At 44.2% G+C, this 20,205-nt stretch overlaps 1 protein-coding gene across 1 annotated transcript in view; it reads left to right on the forward strand.

Moving 5' to 3' along the window:
• LHFPL1 (LHFPL tetraspan subfamily member 1) overlaps positions 1–20,205 on the forward strand; it is an 88,306-nt gene that overhangs the window by 22,824 nt on the left and 45,277 nt on the right. Inside the window, exon 2 of the mRNA XM_038417696.2 lies at positions 746–902. The gene's annotated coding sequence lies outside the window, so the exon portion shown is untranslated. The remainder of the gene's footprint in view (positions 1–745; positions 903–20,205) is intronic.

Here is a 20,205-nt window from a genome sequence, read left to right on the forward strand (position 1 = left end):
CTTTGTGTTGTCATTTATACCGTGCCAAGTGTACGGTGGGTATAACACACAGCCTTTCTGATGCTTTGCAGGCCTGTAAATGACTACACAAAGTGCAGGGCAGTGATGAATTAGGCCCCATATGTTTAGCACATCCCTTATTTTGGGAGTCCTCCTTCTCCAACATAATAAATTTCCTTCCATCAGCTTTTAGCAACTTTTTCATGGTATGATGGTGGGAAGCTCAGGAAAACTTATATAACCCACTCCCCTTAAGGAAAAAAACCCCAAAGAAGCAGCTTGCACTGCGTATTCTCACTGTCAGGTGCTGGGTTTGGACACAAGTAGGTGCTGCCTATATTCTAACTGAAAAAAATGAAAGAAAGAAATAAAATAGTTAACTTGGTATTAAAATGGGCCAGACATAGAACACCAGATCGGGACTCTCCACAACTTTGGGAAAGCACAGACCCAACAGCAGCTGTGAATCCAAATAGCATGACTCAATCTCACCCCTAGAATGTGTAAGCCGGAGTCCAACATTTGAGCTTGGAACGCTGATACAATACAGATTCAGAGTGAAATCTTGACATAGACTTTGACTCAGGCCTGCCTGCACTGTGTTTGCTCTCCGGCATGGTGGTGTGGCTGAAAGCATGCTGAATTTGAATGGGGACATTCTATATATGTTGCATACTGAGTGTCTGAATTTCCTACGTGTATGTGTTGCCAATTTGACTTTTTTCTCTCTTTATTGGCTTTCCAGGATTGTTATCATGTGATTCCTGAGCACTTGAAAACATCCTTAAAGAATATCCAGCACATTTTACCCCTGTTGGATTTTATTTTTTCTTTGTCCAGCAATAAAAAATGTCCCTGAAACCTCTTCACCCATGGAGCACTGGGGAAGCCTAAAGTTAGAGGTGAGAGAGAGAGAGAGAGATGAGGGCAGAATCTGGCCCCTGGATTGTATTTAGTCTGTAAGACTTGTCTGTTATGTGCAGTATATCTGTGAGGGAGGTTTCTGTAATACTGCCTAAAGGAGACCACAAGAGGGAGCTTTGAGCTAATCACAGTTGGAACGCTTGTTTAAAAGGAAAGGGAGTTACAAAAATATTAGCTGAACAATGGCATCATGGAAGCAAAGGACTGTGCTCTTGTCTGGGTATAACCTGAGCAGGGTCTGGATTTGTATAGCCACTCTGGCAGAAAGTGTAAAGTATTGACAAGTACCTGGCTTTCTGTGGGAATGATGGAAAATAAGGCGAGCTAAAGCAGTGGTGAAATCTCTTGCAGAGACTGTTCCACCACTCAGAGAAGAGAAGAAACAATGCTTCCAGCCCAGCGCACAGCAGTACGTGACCTGGATGTGTTGTGGGGTCAAAGGTGCCCCTTATAGGTACTCATGGGCATGAGAGTGGAACAGGCTTGTTGGCCTTGAGGGATCCAGGAGATGGGAGGAAAACCCAAGTCTGAGAGGAGGTACCTTAAGTGCTCCCTGATCTCCCCAGTACCAATTATGGCAAGCATTGAGGGGAGACACGGAGCAGAGCCAAGCTGCTGGGCAATGCCAGGTTCCAAGGGCAGGAACAGTCCCGTTTTCCACAGTGGGCACTGATTTTGGGTGCCTACTTTGAAATATCTAGAGCCTGATGTTCAGCACTGCTGAGCACCTGCAGCTCCCATTGACCTCTGTTATGGTTGTGCACCCCAAACGTGAGTGGGTGTGAGCAGGGAGCACTGAAATGGAGGTTAAATCACCTGAGCCCACTATATGGATGAGGAGCAGGGTTCAGGGCCACGCTCCCACACTTGTCACTGCCTTTGGGATCTCTGGGAGTGCCAGGAGCAGGACAGCATGTGGTAACTTTGCAGGGGGCAAGTGGAAAGAGGGCTTTTTGCACTCCTGCAGGATTAAACACAACATGTGCTGTGCTCCAGTGGTACAATGTTGGCAGAGGGACTGTTGTAGCCAGGTTGTATTTGACAAAGCAAGGGGGCCTTTATAAACCTGCTTCAGCTATCCCTGGATCAGTGGCAGAAGCACCGCCTGGAAGAACAGGCTCTTGCTGAGAGCATTCAGACAAAGAATCAGCTGCTCTAATGCCCAGATTAGGACAATTAACCTGCAGGACAATTGCTCCATTAATCAGCTGGGTATTGCATGCTTTCCTGGTGCTTTGTGGTTTTTAACACTCTCCCAATCACCTATTATTAGCCTTGTTTCTCTGAAAGAGCCATGTGGCAGGCAGCCAGCTCCAGTAGACCTGAATATTTCAGGTTCCTGGAAGATGTGGTTCTGCTTTAATGGAAGGAAGCAGTAGCAGGCATTAGTCACCTTCGATAAGTCAGGTGGTAGATAAGCAGGCCTTACTGGGGGCGGGGCCAGCAAATTCAAAGCGGGCAGGATATGTGCGGCAGTAACAGTAAACTGCTCTGTTCTTCCCATTCAAATTTGCTTTGTACGCTCTCTACCTTTTCGCAGGAGACTGCTCCTGTATTTGCATCTTGCTCCTGATGAAAAGTGCCAATTTATCCAGAGCCTTTGATGGGCTGCCTGGTGTACTGGGATCAGCAATTTGGCTGATCACGTCGCAATTGGTTTGAGCTTTTCCTTTTTCAACAGTTCTTCCAGTGAATTTAGCCTTAGGGAAAGATGCCAGATGGAGAACTCCGAAGGCCTCTGTTTATTTACAGGACAGATTCAGCCTGAGTAGGGGGCCAGTGTAAGCCTATATACAAACATGCCACCAGCTGCCAGTGCCTCTGAACCCTCATTAGTCCAGCCTCCATGCTCATTTAATCCCCAGACCCACCGTTGATAAGGCCAGTTATATAACCCATGCTCATGGCCATTAAGGACTGGATTGTGAGACTCTTCTCACGTATCAGAGTAGCAGCCGTGTTAGTCTGTATTCGCAAAAAGAAAAGGAGTACTTGTGGCACCTTAGAGACTAACCAATTTATTTGAGCATAAGCTTTCGTGAGCTACAGCTCACTTCATCACCATAATGCCATCATATGGTAACAGCTTTAATTTACTACGCACCGCGGATGGACATTAAACCAATGATTTACAGATTAAAAGGTCCCTAGATATTTCATATCTCCCAACGTGTACTGAGTCCCCTGGTTGAGCTTTACAGAAATGGCTTTTCATTTGAATGAAACTGACTCATAAGGGATAGGGTCCTATTGCTTGCTGGCCAAGGGGGCCTTCTGCCCTCAGAACATCCTGTAGGGGCACTAGCATGTAGATATGTGCAGTTCAATGGTCAGTCATCTCTTTCCAAAAGGGTGGCCTGAGGGAACTTGTGTAAATTTTAATTTGCACCTCTTTGGGACTAGGAAAATAGGTGTTTTCTTTTAAATCAAGTTCCCATTCAAAATGACAGTTAAAACTTGAACCTAAGAAGGTAGAGAGTGTATTGATATAACACTGGTAAATATACGCTGGTCCAAGCGCGTATTTTTCTCAGGGGTCTCCAAGTTGCTGAGTCTTTTACAATCCACTCTCTGTGGAGTCCCTAGTTTGCTTGCCTATCTCTCCATCAGAGAGATTTCTAAGGCATCTACTGCTTTGGGATCTCTCAGTGACTTAAGCCACCTGCTTTCCGGTGCTGCAACTTCACTTACTTAACTATCAAGGAAGCCCATAGACTCTAGAGCTGTCTCTTTAATCTGTAATTTTGACTGATTTAGGAATAGCTGCTAGAGTGAAGAGGCAAGGTGTGTCTGGAAAAGACATCTGAAGAGTGAGAATAATTCTGATATGTATACCCCTTGGAGTCCTTTAATGAGCGGGCACTCCCCGTCAGGGCCGGCTTCAGGCACCAGGGAACCAAACAGGTGTCTGGGGTGGCAAATGTAAAGGGGCAGAAGGACATTGGGCTCTGGGGGGCAATCCAACCTTGGCGGTGGTGGTAATTAAGCAAATCTTCTTTGATCACCGGCGGCAATTCGGCGGCTGCACCATCACTCCGCCTCCATGTTTGGCGGACAGTATTTTTTGTTTTTTGTTTTGCCGCTTGGGGCAGCAAAAACACTGGAGCCGACCCTGCTCCCCTTAGCATTTGTATCCAGGATCCATGCCCCAGTACTTCTCTCCTCCTCCCTCTGGATCCCTAACACCAACTCTGCATATTTCTGCAGGAGCCGGGTGTAATTGGAAAGGTGCTTTTGGATGTCTGGCTCATTGGCAAAGGCCTAATGAGGCTCTTTCAAATTAATCCTGAACTTGAGTGTCCCTTTCAGTGCACTATTTAGAACCAGGCAGAAAGATTCAGGAGAGAGATCTCCTTGGATCAAGCTCAGGTCAGTCTATAGCGACAAATGGTTGGTGGTGAAGCTTGACTCAGTATGGTCCCTAGTATAGAGCTGGGTGACCAGATAGCAAGTGTGAAAAATGGGGACACTTTTTTGGGAGGGTGGGGAGAGGGTCAAGACATATATAAGACAAAGCCTCTAATATTGAGATGGTGCCGATAATATAGGGACATCTGGTCACCCTAGTATAGAGCCATGGAGATATTCTCCTAGAGGAATGAGAAAGCATTTTAAATGCAGTGTGCAGCAGCAGGCCTCTGTCAAGGAGAACAGAGCAGCCTCCTATCCCCCTGTCTTTACAACTTATTAAAAATGAAGAAGCCTTATTAAGTGATTTAAAATGTGGCTTATTCCTTAGTGCACTTGCATTCCTGCGGTTCATTGTTGGTTACCTTTTAGCCATTAGCTTCACAGACAGTCAATAGAGCACTTATCAAACCCGGGGGCTTTAATCCTGAAGTCGTCTGGACTTTATCCTCTCTCCTGATGGACTAGTAATGGTGATATGAGGAACCTTTCTGGAATGCGGATTGCATCTTTGGGACGCTGTCTGTATTCGCAAAAAGAAAAGGAGTACTTGGGGCACCTTAGAGACTAACAAATTTATTAGAGCATAAGCTTTCGTGAGCTACAGCTCACTTCATCGGATGCATCCGATGAAGTGAGCTGTAGCTCACGAAAGCTTATGCTCTAATAAATTTGTTAGTCTCTAAGGTGTCACAAGTACTCCTTTTCTTTTTGCGAATACAGACTAACACGGCTGCTACTCTGAAACCTGTCTGCTTTAGGAAGCAGATGGGGTGAAGAAAGTGGGAAATGCATCTTTCTTCGGGGTATATATTAATCATGGTAATACCTGAGCACCAGAGGTCAAAGTAAGCTGGTACGGTCCAGTATGGCGTATTTGCAAGAGCCAGTATGCTGTGCTAGACCAGACCAGCTTCCCCAGGCTGGCGCTTTAAAGGGCCCGGGTATTTAAAGGCCCCGCCTCTTCAGGTTGAGGCCAAGCCCCCTGCTCAGGACTCCGGAGTACCACTAAATCCTTTGTTACTTTCATCCCTGCTGAGCACTGAACATAGTGAGAGGGAGTAAGACTAACCAACGTGCTGTCCTGTATTCTTCCAGTCTGGCAGCTAGATAGATGAATTCAGTTACCAGGTCATTATGGCCATTTCCCTGGAAGAGCAAAGTGCTTCAAGCACAAGGTTCTATATAGAACCAGATAGAACAACATGTGGCAAATATTACCAGTTTTCTTTAATAAAATACAGTCACATTGTTTTGGCCTGGTCGGGGTTTGGGTATGCAGCCCAGACCAATGAGAGGTTGTGTCGCCACTTGTCCTGTAACCCTGCATCCCCCCACAATGCTTTGCTGCTGTAGCTCCCAACCTGGGCTACTCACAGCCAGCCTACCAGCACGCAGGCCACACCCTGAGTGTATGTGAGCAAGGCAGCCCTGGTTCAACAGCTCTGACCCCAGCCTTGGTGACAATCCGGCGAGGTGACCTCAACACACTCCCTGTCCCGAATTTTCCCCAAACCGTGTGCCCTGAAGTATCCAGCCCTCTCCTGGAGGGCTCAGAGAAATAATATAATATTTGTTGCTCCTGTAAAGAGACAAAACCACATCACAGCTTATTAACTTAATGGGGGTATTACACTCCTCCCTTTAAAACCAGCATGAAGGTGGTTTATAGCAAAAATAAATGGATTAACAATAGGGCATAGGTTAAGTGATGGGAAGTAAAAGGAATAAAGTTAGAAAGGGTTGCAAGCAAATAAAATTGAAAACACTCATTGAAAAGTCTAAAACTTAATCTAACAAGATACAGGCTTTGTTCAAGACAGTTTCTCACCAGTTTTTTTGCTTCCCAGCCATGGCTGACTTTCCTTCAGGCAGGACCTTCCACAAAGGTACAAGTTGATGGCTTCCCTTATCTTCATAGGTGAAAGAGCTTTGCCTAGGCAGGTTTCTCACCTATATTCAGTTCCAGAGACTTCAACCCCCTTTTGATTGAAGGACCCATCTTTCTCAGCTTGCTAGAGCTCTGTTCCCTTTTGTCTGTCTAGTGATGGATACCTACGAGTGCTTCTGTCCTTGCTTGTATCTTCCAAAGCTCAATGAACTTGTTTTAAGAGGCAGGATGACCTCATGGTACTTTTCCCTTGCTGTGGGCTTCCCATCCCCCTGCTGATTTCTATGTAAGTGGAACTTTCGATTGTTTCTGGTCTCACAATGCTTACTTTATACAGGAGACAGGTAGACAGCTGTGACCTTCTGCCTGTCTGATCAGCCTGTACAGCCTAATATCCATGAGTATCCATAATTCCTTATATAGTGTGAATACATGCATTTCACAATGATAGTAATCACCATTGTGTCATTAGCTTTCAAAAAAGACCTCATTCTATATTCTCTTACAATACAGTAATATTGTATGCAATCAGTTGATTCAATTGCTTATCACTTGATGTTCAGCCCCCTGTCTTTATAGACCAGTGAACATTTACAATGTATTCTTTGAAAAGTAAAACCTGGACCAAACTTCTCTCTTTTGCTGTGTGTAGCTGCCATGCTGTCTCCTCCCCCCACTTGTTAGTGTGAGGTTTGCCTCCACCCTTTTTTAGCTGGATAGGTCTGTTCACATGATCTGTAAATACATTTTCACTGTCTTTCAAAGTAACTCCCAGGTAGGAAAAACATGTTCCTTTGGCTTGGTCTACACTAGAAAATTAGGTTGGTTTAACTATGTCAGTCTGGGGTGTGAAAAATCCACCCCCCTGAGCAGTATTGTTAAGCCAACTTAAATCCCCATGCAAACAGCTTGCTACGGCCTCTCAGGGAGGTGGATTGCCTATGCTGATGAGAGAACCCATCCCATTCCCATAGGCAGAGTCTTACACTGAAGCACTACAACAGAGCAGCTGTGCTGCTGTAACATTTTAAGTGTAGACAAGCCCTTTGTCTAGCACAGACCTGTCTACCAGCCCCCTGGTGTGCCGGATTTAAACATACCTAAGACATATTTTTAGCATATATCTGTAACTCTTAATATCCACCAGGTACATAGATCACACTAGAATATTATGATCAGTGGGTTATCAGTTTTCAAACGATACCTCACAAGGCATATTTTGTGCAAAGATTATTACAATAGGGTGTGCATACAGGGGTGCTTAGTCCTATTTCAGCCTGGGGGATGGGTGGCTGTGAAAAAACTAGAAGCTGTAGGTATTAATCACTTTCCTGTTTGCTGCTTTGTTATTGCATGTTCAGGGATTTTTATTTTTGCTCACTAATCACTGTAACTGCTTTCTGCATGCCACCGAGATGATGTACCAGTGGAAAACTGAATGCTACATTCCTTAGGGAAAAATCCTGATACATATATTTTTTTGTTAGAAGATACTGCTCAGCTAACACCGTAAAGACAAGTGAAAAGAGAGCTGCTCTTCTTACTGACAGCCCACACTGTGTCCACTATGTTTGGTCTCCTTGGTGACAACCATTACAAATATTAGATCAGATATTTAAATAAATGCATCTGTGTTCTATCTGTGCCCCCATTGTGTTCACTCTCCGTGACCCTCCTAACAAATGCATTTGCCGGCAGGAACATTGAGGGAAATAACAAATTTCAGCCAATATTAGGGAGAGTTTGAGGAAGGTGCATTTGTGATCATGAGTACTTACTCCCAAACCTGATTCTAAACATTGTGTTAATCCAATCAGGGAACAGAAACATACCGGGTGAAATCTTGGCTCTGCTGAAGCCAATGCGAGTTTTGCCATTGACCTCAATGGAGCCAGGATTTCACCCACTGTATGATGATGTATGTGTTCAATTAAAAGAACTCAGGTTTTGACAGCCAAGTGCTTGCAATGAGGTAGCTCCAGACCAAGCATCATTTCCAGAATTTGGTGATTAATTTTGAATGTGATAAAATTGTGATCTGCTCCCAAGCAAAGAGAGGTGAAATGAAAGATATTTAGTATTACTTACAAATTATTCACCCACCTCAATTCTGTGTAGTATGGTTAGAACACAGGGTCCTGGGTTCCAGTGCTGCCTCTGTTGATGACTTATTGTGTGCCTTTGACCCATTCAATCTCTGTGCCTCTGTTTTCCTATCTGTAAAATGGGGATAATAAGTCATAACTAGCCTTGCAAAATCATCATTACAATTTACTAGCACAATCAGTCTGCATCTACTATGTTACTGAAGAAAGGGACCCCAAATAGGTAGTGCTTTCCCCCATCTTGGACTACAACCTCTGCATTGGGTATTTTGGTGTGGGGCTCTGGCTCAGAGGTGAAGATGTTACCAGTGGTGCTAAATACCTATGTTGTTGGCACTTTCTGTGGTTACTAAAAATGAATATCTTGTACTAAGGAGCCTTAGACAGCTCTTTGCCAACCCCATTAGTTTCAGATCTAATCCCCTCATTTTGCAGCTACTTGAGATATTATGTTATGGTGAAGTCTCATTATATTACAGCAGAACATGATGCTAGTGAGTTGCTATAATCTCTGTCCCTAGAGTGATTTGGAAAGATCCCATTAGTCTCTCAGATGTTGTTTGCTGTAGCCACGTTGATCCCAGGATAATAGAGACACAAGGTGGGTGAGGTAATATCTTTTATTGATCTAACTTCCGTTGGCGTAGAAGAACTTTGTGTATCACAAAAGCGGTCGCTTTCACCAACATAAGTTTGTCCTATAAAAGATATTCCCTCACCTACCTTATCTCTCAGATGTTAGTCTTGGAGTGATGGAATGTGTGCCAGCTACAAGGACTTATTTGTAAGGATGACAGAGTGAAATCCAGGACATAGGCAGCCTCTCCTTCTGTACTTACATGAACACACATGTCCGATATGCTGATGACCAACTGTGTAAAAAGTGAGCCCTCCTGGCAGCTCCTGCTAGCTCTACCTGTTGGTATATACTGACCCAGGAGACTTGAGGTGTTCTGCAATGATTCCAAAAGCATTATGGTGAGAATTCTTACAAGGGCGCATTTTGCTTGTTATTGTTTGCTTGTTACACCCATGGTCATAGGCAGTAAGGCCACTCTGGAGGCTTGCTCAGTTTATAACCATGACTGGATCAAGTTCTGGCTCCAAAGGTGAGACTATAGATTTACCCACTAGCCTTACTTAATTTCTCTCTCTCTTATTTATAGCTCATAGATATAACCTCTTTAAATGCCACTCACAGCCTATGTGAAGCATTCTCACCGACCAAAGGCTAATGGGCCTGGTATCAAGATACATTAAATCCTATCAGAAATGTATAACCTTCTGCTGGAGGAGAACCCAGGAAACACTCAAAATGTTGTGCTCTTAGTGATCTACAAGGTGTTGGTTACTGGAGTAGTGGGACATTACAGTCTCAGAGTAAACCGTGGAGCACTATACTCCCAGGAGAGAAGATGTGCATCGGGACCACAGAATGGTCATTTTTCTACAACATACATCACGATGATCATAGAATCCAAAAGCAATTAAATGGGGAGCATCCCGACATATATTTTAGCAGTGGTGGACACTTTTTTTTTTTTTTTTAATAGAGGCACACCCAAAAGAAACCTCCAGGTTTTGACTCTCCAGAACTTCTGGGGAAGTTCAGCTCCAGCCCCAGCCCCATTTCTATAATGGGCCAAACCAACCTCCCTGTAACAAGCTGTGGCTCCGTGTACACAGACATGCTAGTCAGCAGTGGCCAGCAAAACCTAAGGCACCAAAATGACTGTTTTTCATGATTATTTGCACTATAGCAGGGCCCAAAGGCCCCGGATCAGGATTGGAGCCCCACAGTGCTAGGCATTTTACAAAAACAGAACAAAACACAGTCACAGCCCCAGAGCACCCACACTCTAAATTTCACAGACCCCTGCTACTTGAACTAAAGGAGAGCTCCTTTAGTTGGAAGAAAGTGGCAGGGTATGGTGGTTAGATGCTAGATGGAGACATGGTTGCACAGACTAGGTCAGGGACTGGGTATTTTGTGAATGGCCCAGTAGAGTGGGGAAGTTCCTCTCTGAATTTGCTCTTGAACTGTGTGGCTCAAGCTTGTCTCTCTTCCTGATGCCCTTGCTTATTAGCGTGTCTCTTTGTATTTGTAGTATCGAGGAATGCCTGAGGAGCCCCCCAAGAACAGGTTGCATGAGACTTGATTGGGAATAATGTGTGGATTAGTCCTGCAAAATACAGGGGTTCCAGGCTGGGTGACCCCCAGGAGCTTTCCTGGTCCCCGACACACCTGTGTACCTACGAGTCCATAATTAATGCAAGGGACTGATAAGATTCCCCAGGCTCCCTGCTGAGATCTGGCTCTGATGAAAGCAGGCTGTTTCGTCTCCCGGTCAGTTTGATTCATGCAGATAATTTAATCTTTAATTGCTACATCAGGTAATGGGCTAGTCTGCTCTCCTGTCTCCTTACAAAACAGATTCGAAGGACCAGATATTTATGGGGCCAGGTCTTCGGTGTATTGTGGGTATTGACTCCTCACTGCTGTTGTCTTTTTCTAAGAGCTCTGAGAACTCTCTTTGCAAGATGTGTGTATTACTGTGATATCAGATTCATTTGGTTGCAGTTGCCCTGCTCCTAATCTGATTTTGGAAACAGTTATCTGCGTTGGAGGTGCAGCAGCAAGAAATGGGGTGATCATTCCCCGGATACAGACCTGTGCCTTTCTTTGCTATTTAGTTTTTGCTCTAAGATCTCAGTGAATGCTGTGTACTCCATGGAACTTGCCACGTTGGTTAACAATATGCTAAAAATATAGAAACACTAGTAAGAGAAGGAAAAGGTTTACCCTTTTGACTGGGTATAAGGCCTCTGGCACTGATTCATTATCTCATCCTGGGCAAGTCAATTAACCTTTATCCTAGTGTCTATACAGGGATAAAAGCCCCGTGGCAGCTGACTCAGGCTTGTGGGGCTTGGGCTGCAGGGCTAAAAATTGCTGTGTAGACATTCAGGTTTGGGTTGGAGCCTGAGCTCTGGGACCCTCCACCCTCCCAGAGCTCAGGATCAAGCCCGAGCCCAAACATCTACGCAATGATTTTTCAACCCTGCAGCCTGGGTCCTGCAAGCCTGAGTCAGCTGACCTGGGCCAGCTATGTGTTTTTTTTTTTTTAATCCCTGTGTAGACATACCCTATGTGCCTGTGTTTGCCACCTGTTGTGAGGCTTCACTCATTATTTTTAAAGTACTTTGATAGCCTCTTCTGAAAAATATTATTTTGCGCTTTGGCAGAATATCAAAGAGGACTCAATAGTACTTTTCCCAGGAGAAAAATGTTTAGAATATAAGTAAAGACAAGTCCAAGAGGACGGAGTTGTATCTAGGAGCCCTGGGCAGACTATAACTTGGTATTTAGATTCTGCATGTATGAATTCTCCCTACATGTTCAAATAGATACATTGTTGTCCTTGATTTCTTCTCTTAAACCATTACATGGTGTTACAGTGCACTGTTAAATAGCCAATGCACCCCACCTCAGAAGCAGTTGCATTTCTCTGATGAGTAAAGTGATCCCTAACTGTCCAGTTCTGTAAACCCCCAAAGTGCTTGGAATCCTTCTGGATGAAAGAACCTGTATAAGTCTGTTATGTTGCTCTACATATATGAAATTAGAAGAGCCTTTACATAGTAGCACCTCTTTTATTTGCTGGAAACCCATCAGCCTGACTACTGAACCAGCAAGAGAGGTATAAAGGGCTCAGTCACATGCAAACTGCATGTGTCTAGTGTAGAAGAAGGGTTACCTGCTATTATTCTGAGATTATTCTCAGTTGCCAGTTCAAATCCACTTTGGGTCAGTATTGACCCAAAGTAGTTGTCATGGCAGTGTGTGTGTGTGTGTGTGTGTGTGTGTGAGCTGCAGGTGATATTGTGGCTATTAGTCATCCCACATCACAAAAACAAACCACCATCAACTAACTTGTGGGTCTCCACTGAGAGCCTGACAGTGGGGCCCAGTCTTGATTGGTTCCTAGTAGTAAATAAGTTTCATTTTAATAACAAGTGGGGCATGGAGGCCAAGCTGCTCTCCTCTCCCTTAGATTTGGGCCCTCCTGACCAGAAGAGGCACGGTGGTAGGGGAAGCGATCTTGTGCTATGTGAGTTCTGTAGATAACCAGAATTTCAGCTGTCATTCTGGTATCCTTCACTAGTGCTCAATTCACACAAACACTAGACATAACATGTAAAGAAAAAGGATTCTTTTCCCTTTTCTTAGGGGAAAAATGCAAATGTTCAGACCAAGCATCATCATGTTTCAATAAGCCAGTCCTTTTGAATTCCATTTTATGTTCAGAAACTGCTGAAAGGACATTTTTATCCTGGTTAAACAAACATCTCAGGCTTTTTCCATGCTCACGGAAAACAAACCTTTGAAGTGAAGTCAGCAACAGCCGAGTTCAAGACTCCAGCACTCCCCTCTCGTTGTCTCTTTGAAAGTTTAACTCTTTTCCTTTGAGACCTCTGTCTTTAAATGTTCTTTTGATCTAGGCTTCATTAGTCACAACAGAGGAACAGGGCTGAATTTGCATAACAGCTGCAAAGCTACCTAGGATGCTGTGTCAGACATTTATGCCATTAGTTTGTTTGGAGGAAGGTGGTTTGTTGGGAACTTTGGCAAGTTAGCAGTGGAAGACCCACAGGCTAATAGTTGGCCTATCTCTACAACCTGGCATGACTGGAAGGGGTTTTGGTGTTTGTTTTAGTTAAGAAGGAATGGTACTCCAAACCTCCATCCTTGTCTTTGTGACAAGATTCAGATGTGCCTGTTCTTGACAGCACTGAAGTGGTGGCTGGCTCAGAGTGGCAAGGTGCCTGTGGTAGAACAGGTTCAGGGTACAATATTATAAGGGGGAAGTGTAGCTGGAAGCAAAGGTACCAAACAAGGTGACCATACTGTTCAAGGTGCAGGTACAAAGGGAGCAGGTGAAGACCCCATATCAAGTGCAAGTTGAGGAAGCAGATGCAGTGGAGAGAGCTGACAGAGGTAATTACATTTAGAAAAGGAGAGAAAAGAGAGGCTTATGGGACAATGGAGCGTAGATCTGTAGATCTCCCCTAAATAGCCAGCACCCTTGCTCTCCTCCACTAGTTAAAAACCCTAGTGGTACCACAGGCATTTGTGCTTCTTCAAGCCCAGACCAATAGTTTTTCTGGATAATTACCCAAAGCCTAGTTTCTAATCCAGCTACGTGCTTTGAAACTCTGCCTTCTCCACCTGCCAGCCCCTCTTCTAGCCCCAGGGGCCCTGGGATTGTCAGAAGCAGGGCATGTCATAAGCAGCAGTGTTGGTTGGTTAGTTTGAAAGCTGCAGGGAAAAGCTAGTGAATATACTTACACTGCGGGACTTTAGTGGCTGACCCCATACCTCCTATATCACACCCATGTTGGGGTTAAATGCCATGTGTACTCTGAACTTGCTGCATCTCACAGTTATGGTTAGTGCTCCCGGCAAAAGCCCCTTGCTCTCTGCAGTGGTCATCGTCTTCTCTTTTCTTTATATATCTTACGTGATTTCATGTTGATTTTTTTTTTGACTTAGCTTGAGACCTCTTGCAGCACCTGCCATTGAGCTTACATGAGTCCCAAGAGTAAGGCTTTCTCATGGCCAGAGATTTAACAGCGCAAAACATCTACCCCCTGGGGTAGTGGCAGGTGTGAGACCTTGGCTGTACTCTTCCAGAAGGCTGATTTTCTTTCCCATGTTAAATCCCTACCTAGACAGACTGACTGACTGACCCTGTGTTGTCCCCACTCCCTCCTGTCTCTCCAAAACCACCAAGGCTGCTGCTTTCAATCAGACTACAGCACTGCGTAAGATTCTGCAGCATGCTAAAAGCAAGTAGGGACTGATTTCAACCTCATTGCAGAGCTCTGCCAGTGCTCCCACAGATTTAGGGGTCTCCAGATGCTCTGAGATGCCATCTTAGCTTTTGTAATGAGCCCTTCTTCCTCAGCTGGTGGGACTATTCAAGCATCAAGAAGAAGAAACTTTCTGCAGAAATTGCTCCCCACCACCCACATGAGTGTGGCAAGCCAGCTGCTGGTTGGATTCTGGTGGTGGCAGTGGTGTGGGACAGGCTTCCTTCCTGGGGCCCTGTGAAGAGTTCTTTGTAGTTCAACAAAAATGCCACTCACAAAGTTTCCCTTGAAACAGCATCCTGCATTCTGCAAAAGTCCAGATCTTCCAGTTTAGCTTGTGGTTCACTATGACCCCCAGATCCCTTTCCTCAGTACTCCTTCCTAGATAGTCATTTCCCATTTTGTATGTGTGCAACCGATTGTTCCTTCCTAAATGGAGTACTTTGCATTTGTCCTTATTGAATTTCATCCCATTTACTTCAGACCATTTCTGCAGTTTGTCCAGATCATTTTGAATTTTAATCCTATCCTCCAAAGCACTTTCAACCCTTCCCAAATTGGTATCATCCGCAAACTTTATAAGTGTACTCTATATGCCATTATCTAAATCACTGATTAAAGATATTGAACAGAACCGGACCCAGAACTGATCCCTCTGGGGCCCCACTCATTATGTCCTTCCAACATGACTGTGAACCACTGATAACTACTCTCTAGGAATGGTTTTGCACCCACCTTACAGTAGCTCCATCTAGGTTGCATTTTCCCTAGTTTGTTTATAAGAAGGTCGTGTGAGACAGTACCAAAAGCGTTACTAAAGTCAAGATATACCACGTCTACTGATTTCCCCCCTATCCATAAGGCTTATTACCCTGTCCAGGAAAACTATCTGGTTGGTTTGACACAATTTGTTCTTGACAAATCCACACTGACTTTCACCTTATTATCTTTTAGATGTTTGCAGATTGATTGCTTAATTATTTGTTCCTTTATTTTTCTGGGTACAGAAGTTATGTTGACTGGTCTGCAACTCCTTGGGTTGTCCTTATTTCCCTTTTTATAGATTGGCTCTATATTTGGTCTTTTCCAATTTTCTGGAATCTTTCCCATCTTCCATTACTTTTCAAAGATAACACTAATGGCTCAGATTTCTCCTCAGTCAGCTTCTTGAGTACTCTAGGATGAATTTCATCAGGCCCTGGTGACTTGAAGACATCTAACTTGCCTAAGTAATTTTTAACTTGTTCTTTCCCTATTTTAGCATCTTCTGATCCTACCTCATTTTCACTGGCATTCACTGTGTTAGATGTCCAATCACCACCAACCTTCCAGGTGAAAACTGAAACAAAGAAGTCATTAAGCACCTCTGTCATTTCCACATTGTCTGTTATTGTCGTCCCCCCCTCCCACCAATTGAGTAACAGGCCTACTCTGGTCTTGGTCTTCCTCTTGGTTCTTATGTGTTTGTAGAAAGTTTTCTTGTCACTCTTTATGTCTCTAGCAAGTTTGATCTCATTTTGTGCCTTGGCCTTTCTAATTTCCCTATATACTTGTGTTATTTGTTTATATTAATCTTCTGTAATTTGAGTTAGTTTCCACTTTTTGTAGGACTCTTTTTTGATTTTTAGATCATTGAAGATCTCCTGGTTAAGCCAGGTGGTCTCTTGCCATACTTCCTATCTTTCCTATGCAGTGGGATACTTTACTCTTGTGCCTTTAATAATGTCTCTTTGAAAAACTGCCAACTGTCTTCAGTTTCATAGATAGATTCATAGATACTAAGGTCAGAAGGGACCATTCTGATCATCTAGTCCAACCTCCTGCACAGCGCAGGCCACAGAATCTCACCCACCCACTCCTATGAAAAACCTCACCCATGTCTGAGCTATTGAAGTCCTTAAATCATGGTTTAAAGACTTCAAGGAGCAGAGAAGCCTCCCTCAAGTCAACCATGCCCCATGCTACAGAGGAAGGCAAAAAACCTCCAGGGCCTCTCCAATCTGCCCTGGAGGAAAATTCCTTCCCGACCCCAAATATGGCAATCAGCTAAACCCTGAGCATATGGGCAAGATAGATGCCACCAGCCAGATACTACAGAAAATTCTTTCCTGTTCTGTCTTGTCTCTCCTTTATCTCTGCAGTTGTTTTCCCCCTTAGATTTGCTTTCCATGGGATCTTACCTACCAACTCCCTGAGTTTGCTAAAGTCTGCCTTCTTGAAATCCATTGTCTTTATTTTGCTGTTCTCCCTCCTACCATTCCTTAGAATCATGAATTCTCATTTCATGATCACTTTCACCTCAGGTACCTTCCACTTTCAAATTCTTCAACCAGTTCCTCCCTATTTGTCAAAATCAAATCTAGAACAGCCTCTCCCCTAGTAGTTGTCTCCACCTTGTGAAATAAAAAATGGTCTCCAATACATTCCAAGAACTTATTGGATAATCAATGCCCTTCTTTGCTATTTTCCCAACACATGTCTGAGTAGTTGAAGTCCCCCATCCCCACCAAGTCCTGAGCTTTGGATGATTTTGCTAGTTGTTTAAAAAAAGCCTTATTCACCTCTTCTTTCGGGTTAGGCGGTCTGTAGTAGACCCCGACCATGACATCATACTTGTTTTTTACCCTTTTTATCCTTACTCAGAGACTTTCAACAAGTCTGTCTCCTATTTCCATCCTAACCTCGGTCCAAGTGTATACACTTTTAATATATAAGGAAACACCTCCTCCCTTTTTTCCCTGCCTGTCCTTCCTGAACAAGCTGTACTCTGCTATACCAATATTTCAGTCATGTGTATTATCCCACCAAGTCTCTGTGATGCCAACTATGTCATAGTTGTGTTTATTTACTAGCATTTTGAGTACTTCCTTCTTATTTCCCATACTTCTCACATTAGTATACAGACATCTAAGATATTAATTTGATTCCCCCCCACTCCCAGTTCTGTCTTGTCTCTCCTTTATCTCTGCTATAACAGCTCATGCTCCCCCCAAATTCTGAACCTTCTCCCAGGTCTTCATGTTCTTGACTTACCTGTGGGCTTTGGACACCTGCCCCCTTCGAACCTAGTTTAAAGGCTTCCTCACTAGGTTAGCCAGTCTGTATCCAAATATGCTCTTCCCCTTCCTCGAGAGGTGGACCCTAACTCTATTTAGCAGGCCTTCTTCCTGGAACAGTATCCTGTGGTCAAAGAAGCTGAAGCCCTCCTGGTGACTCCATCCTTGCAGCTAGGCATTTACTTCCAGGATGCATCTGTCTCTGCCTGGGCCCCTACCCTTAACCGGAAGGATTGAAGAGAACACCACTTGTGCTCCCAGCTCCTTCACCCTTACTCCCAGATCCCTGTAGTCACTTCTGATCTGCTGAGGGTCATACTTCGCAGTATCATTAGTGCCCACATGGGTGAGCAGCATGGGGTAGTAGTCAGAGGGCTGGATGATCCTTGACAATCCCTCTGTAAAGTCTTGGATATGGGCTCCTGGAGACAGCATACTTCCTGGGATGCCATGTCAGAGTAACAGATGGGTGCCTCTGTCCCCCTCAGAAGGGAGTGACCAACCACCACTACCCTACGTTTACTTCTGGGAGTAGTGTCTGCGATCCTCCCAGCCATGGGGGTACATGGCTTCTCCTCCTCCACCTTTGGGTGTGATTCCTCATCGCTCATTGCCAGGGCAGCATATCAGTTTTCCATCACCACAGTGGGTGGGTTGGAAGTAGGGGTGGAGCGCTGCCTGCTGCCAGAAGTAACCAGCAGCCCGTGTCCTCCTTGGGACAGAGCCATATCCTCCTCCAGTGTGGCCAGCTTACACCGGGGTTGAATTTACAAGGTGAACTATGGCTGAGCACAAATTGGCTGCTGTGTTGGTTTATAGTCCCTGGACAGCTCGTCTCTAACTCATCAGTGTAAAGTACCTCAAGATGAGTACGAAAGCTGCTATGTACAATCAAAACCTATTCTGGATTTAAACAAATGGAGCCAATATTTTTAACATGGGCTCCAATTCTTCCCCTCGTGACCCCTCCCCGTGCCCTAACTTTTATGTCTGGCATTAGTCCTTTCCCACAATAGTGACTGCTCATGGTGTTCTTGGTTATTACCTGATATTGCTCTCTGGAGGACTGTAGCCTGTTCTACCCAGCATCATCAATCAGGTCAGGTTGGAAGCATTCAGCATGCTTAGAGTTAATGCCTACTAGGTAGTGAGGCTTGAGAACTCCTCCCCTCCTTCTCAAAGGTGAGTGGCTGCACACAGGCATCAGAGAGGAGAGGAGCTTTCATTACAGTGCCAGTGTGACTGGCAGAATGTCGGAGAGCAGAAGAAGTTTCTCAGATCACAACCTGACAGGAGAGAGACTGATTTAGTGGTAAGGAGATTAATTTGCAGTCTGAGCTAAATGCATTTAAAATTGCCTTTAAGGAAGCTTCTTACGAGTTCAGGGCTTTAGCAGCATCTTAACCTGAGTATATACATTTGTTCTGTGTTGTTACATTTTATTTTTTTATTTTATTTTATTAACAAGAGCAATATCATAGGGTGTTTGTTTAATCCCATCTGTTTTGCTATTGTTTGTAGAATACTTACCTGGGATTAGAATCAGGATTTCACTTTTCCATTAACACACATCAAAGACTTAAAGGTAAAATGATAGCAGATTGAATATCTGAAAGAGAGAACTTCCTAATGCGATAACACTACAGGAGTTAAATAAATGTATCCACTGGAGCTTGGTTCAGATAATCGGCTTAATCATGCACAATGTTTATTGAAAATATGGAAGTTAAACTTCAGTGAAATGAAGTTTACACAGATTTCACATTTATTGCTTTAAAATTGCTTGTATTCCCTTAACAACCAGACATTCTGTATTGGCTTATGTGATTTTTCTTTTTTTTTTTTGGTCTGTAAAGAAATGAAGGAAATGACAGCTGATGGCAACATAATATGTCAAAAAAAGAGCAGAAGTTAGAAAGACTAAGTACGGTTATAAAATAATGTCTTACAATAGTTTTCCTTACTCTAGAAGTTTGCAAAGGGGCTTCTATAAAACATGGTTTATTTGCAACTTTTTCTTTTTGCATTTAAAACTACTCCAAGGTTGGACAAAATGCCATGAAATGCTCAGAATAGAAAAGCCCTGCACTAGCACTATATGAGCTAATAGGTCTTTTTCATCTCTAGATCATGGTCCAGACTCTGCGCTTTATTTGATAGGTGCAGAGCAGGGGAGGGTCGAAGCCACAGATCGAGCTGTCTGTCTATCTTTTGGTTTTATATGGCTGCCCATCACCATAGTATCTGAGCACCTTCCATGTAAAATCAATAGCAGTAATGCTGTCCCTACTGGACTTCATGAAGTCCCTGGAATGGCTCCTTGACTAGGGCTCAAAACATTGCTTGGGATAGAAGTGGATGAGCTAACTGGGGAGGTATTATGGCCTTGTGGGTGGAGCACTAGTCTGGGACTCAAGAGAGCAGGGTTCTCGTCCTAGCTCTGCTGGTGGGTGACCTTAAGCAAGTCACTTCCCTGGATGTGCCTTAGTTTCCTCTTCTGTAAAATGGGGATAATAATATTGACCTCCTTTTGAAAAGTGCTCTGAGATCTATGGATGAAATATGTTATCTATGAACTAGGTGGTATTATCCAGTCCTACAATGACCCAGGCTATGGCATACTGTAGGTTCTGCTCTAAAGTAGGCAAGCTAGGACCACCTGTGGATTGCTGGCGGGTAGTAGCGCTCTGGTCATGCTCCCTCCCACGGTTTTCTGCCCCTGACATGCCCCCTTCACTGGTGACTACAGGATGTGTGGTGCAGCAGCCAGCTACACCGACTTTATACCAGCTGAGAACTCCCCCATGTGGTGGGAATCACCAGCTGGGAGAAGCTGGTGGCTTTCCAACCCCTTTAGGACACCAGAGCAACTCAAAGGAGATTGATAACAAGAAAGGCCCTGTCTCTATAATTCAATGATTTATGTTACATCACAGTTATGAGGCAG

The sequence above is a fragment of the Dermochelys coriacea genome, chromosome 9, assembly GCF_009764565.3.
Source record: "Dermochelys coriacea isolate rDerCor1 chromosome 9, rDerCor1.pri.v4, whole genome shotgun sequence".
Lineage (NCBI taxonomy): Eukaryota > Metazoa > Chordata > Testudines > Dermochelyidae > Dermochelys > Dermochelys coriacea.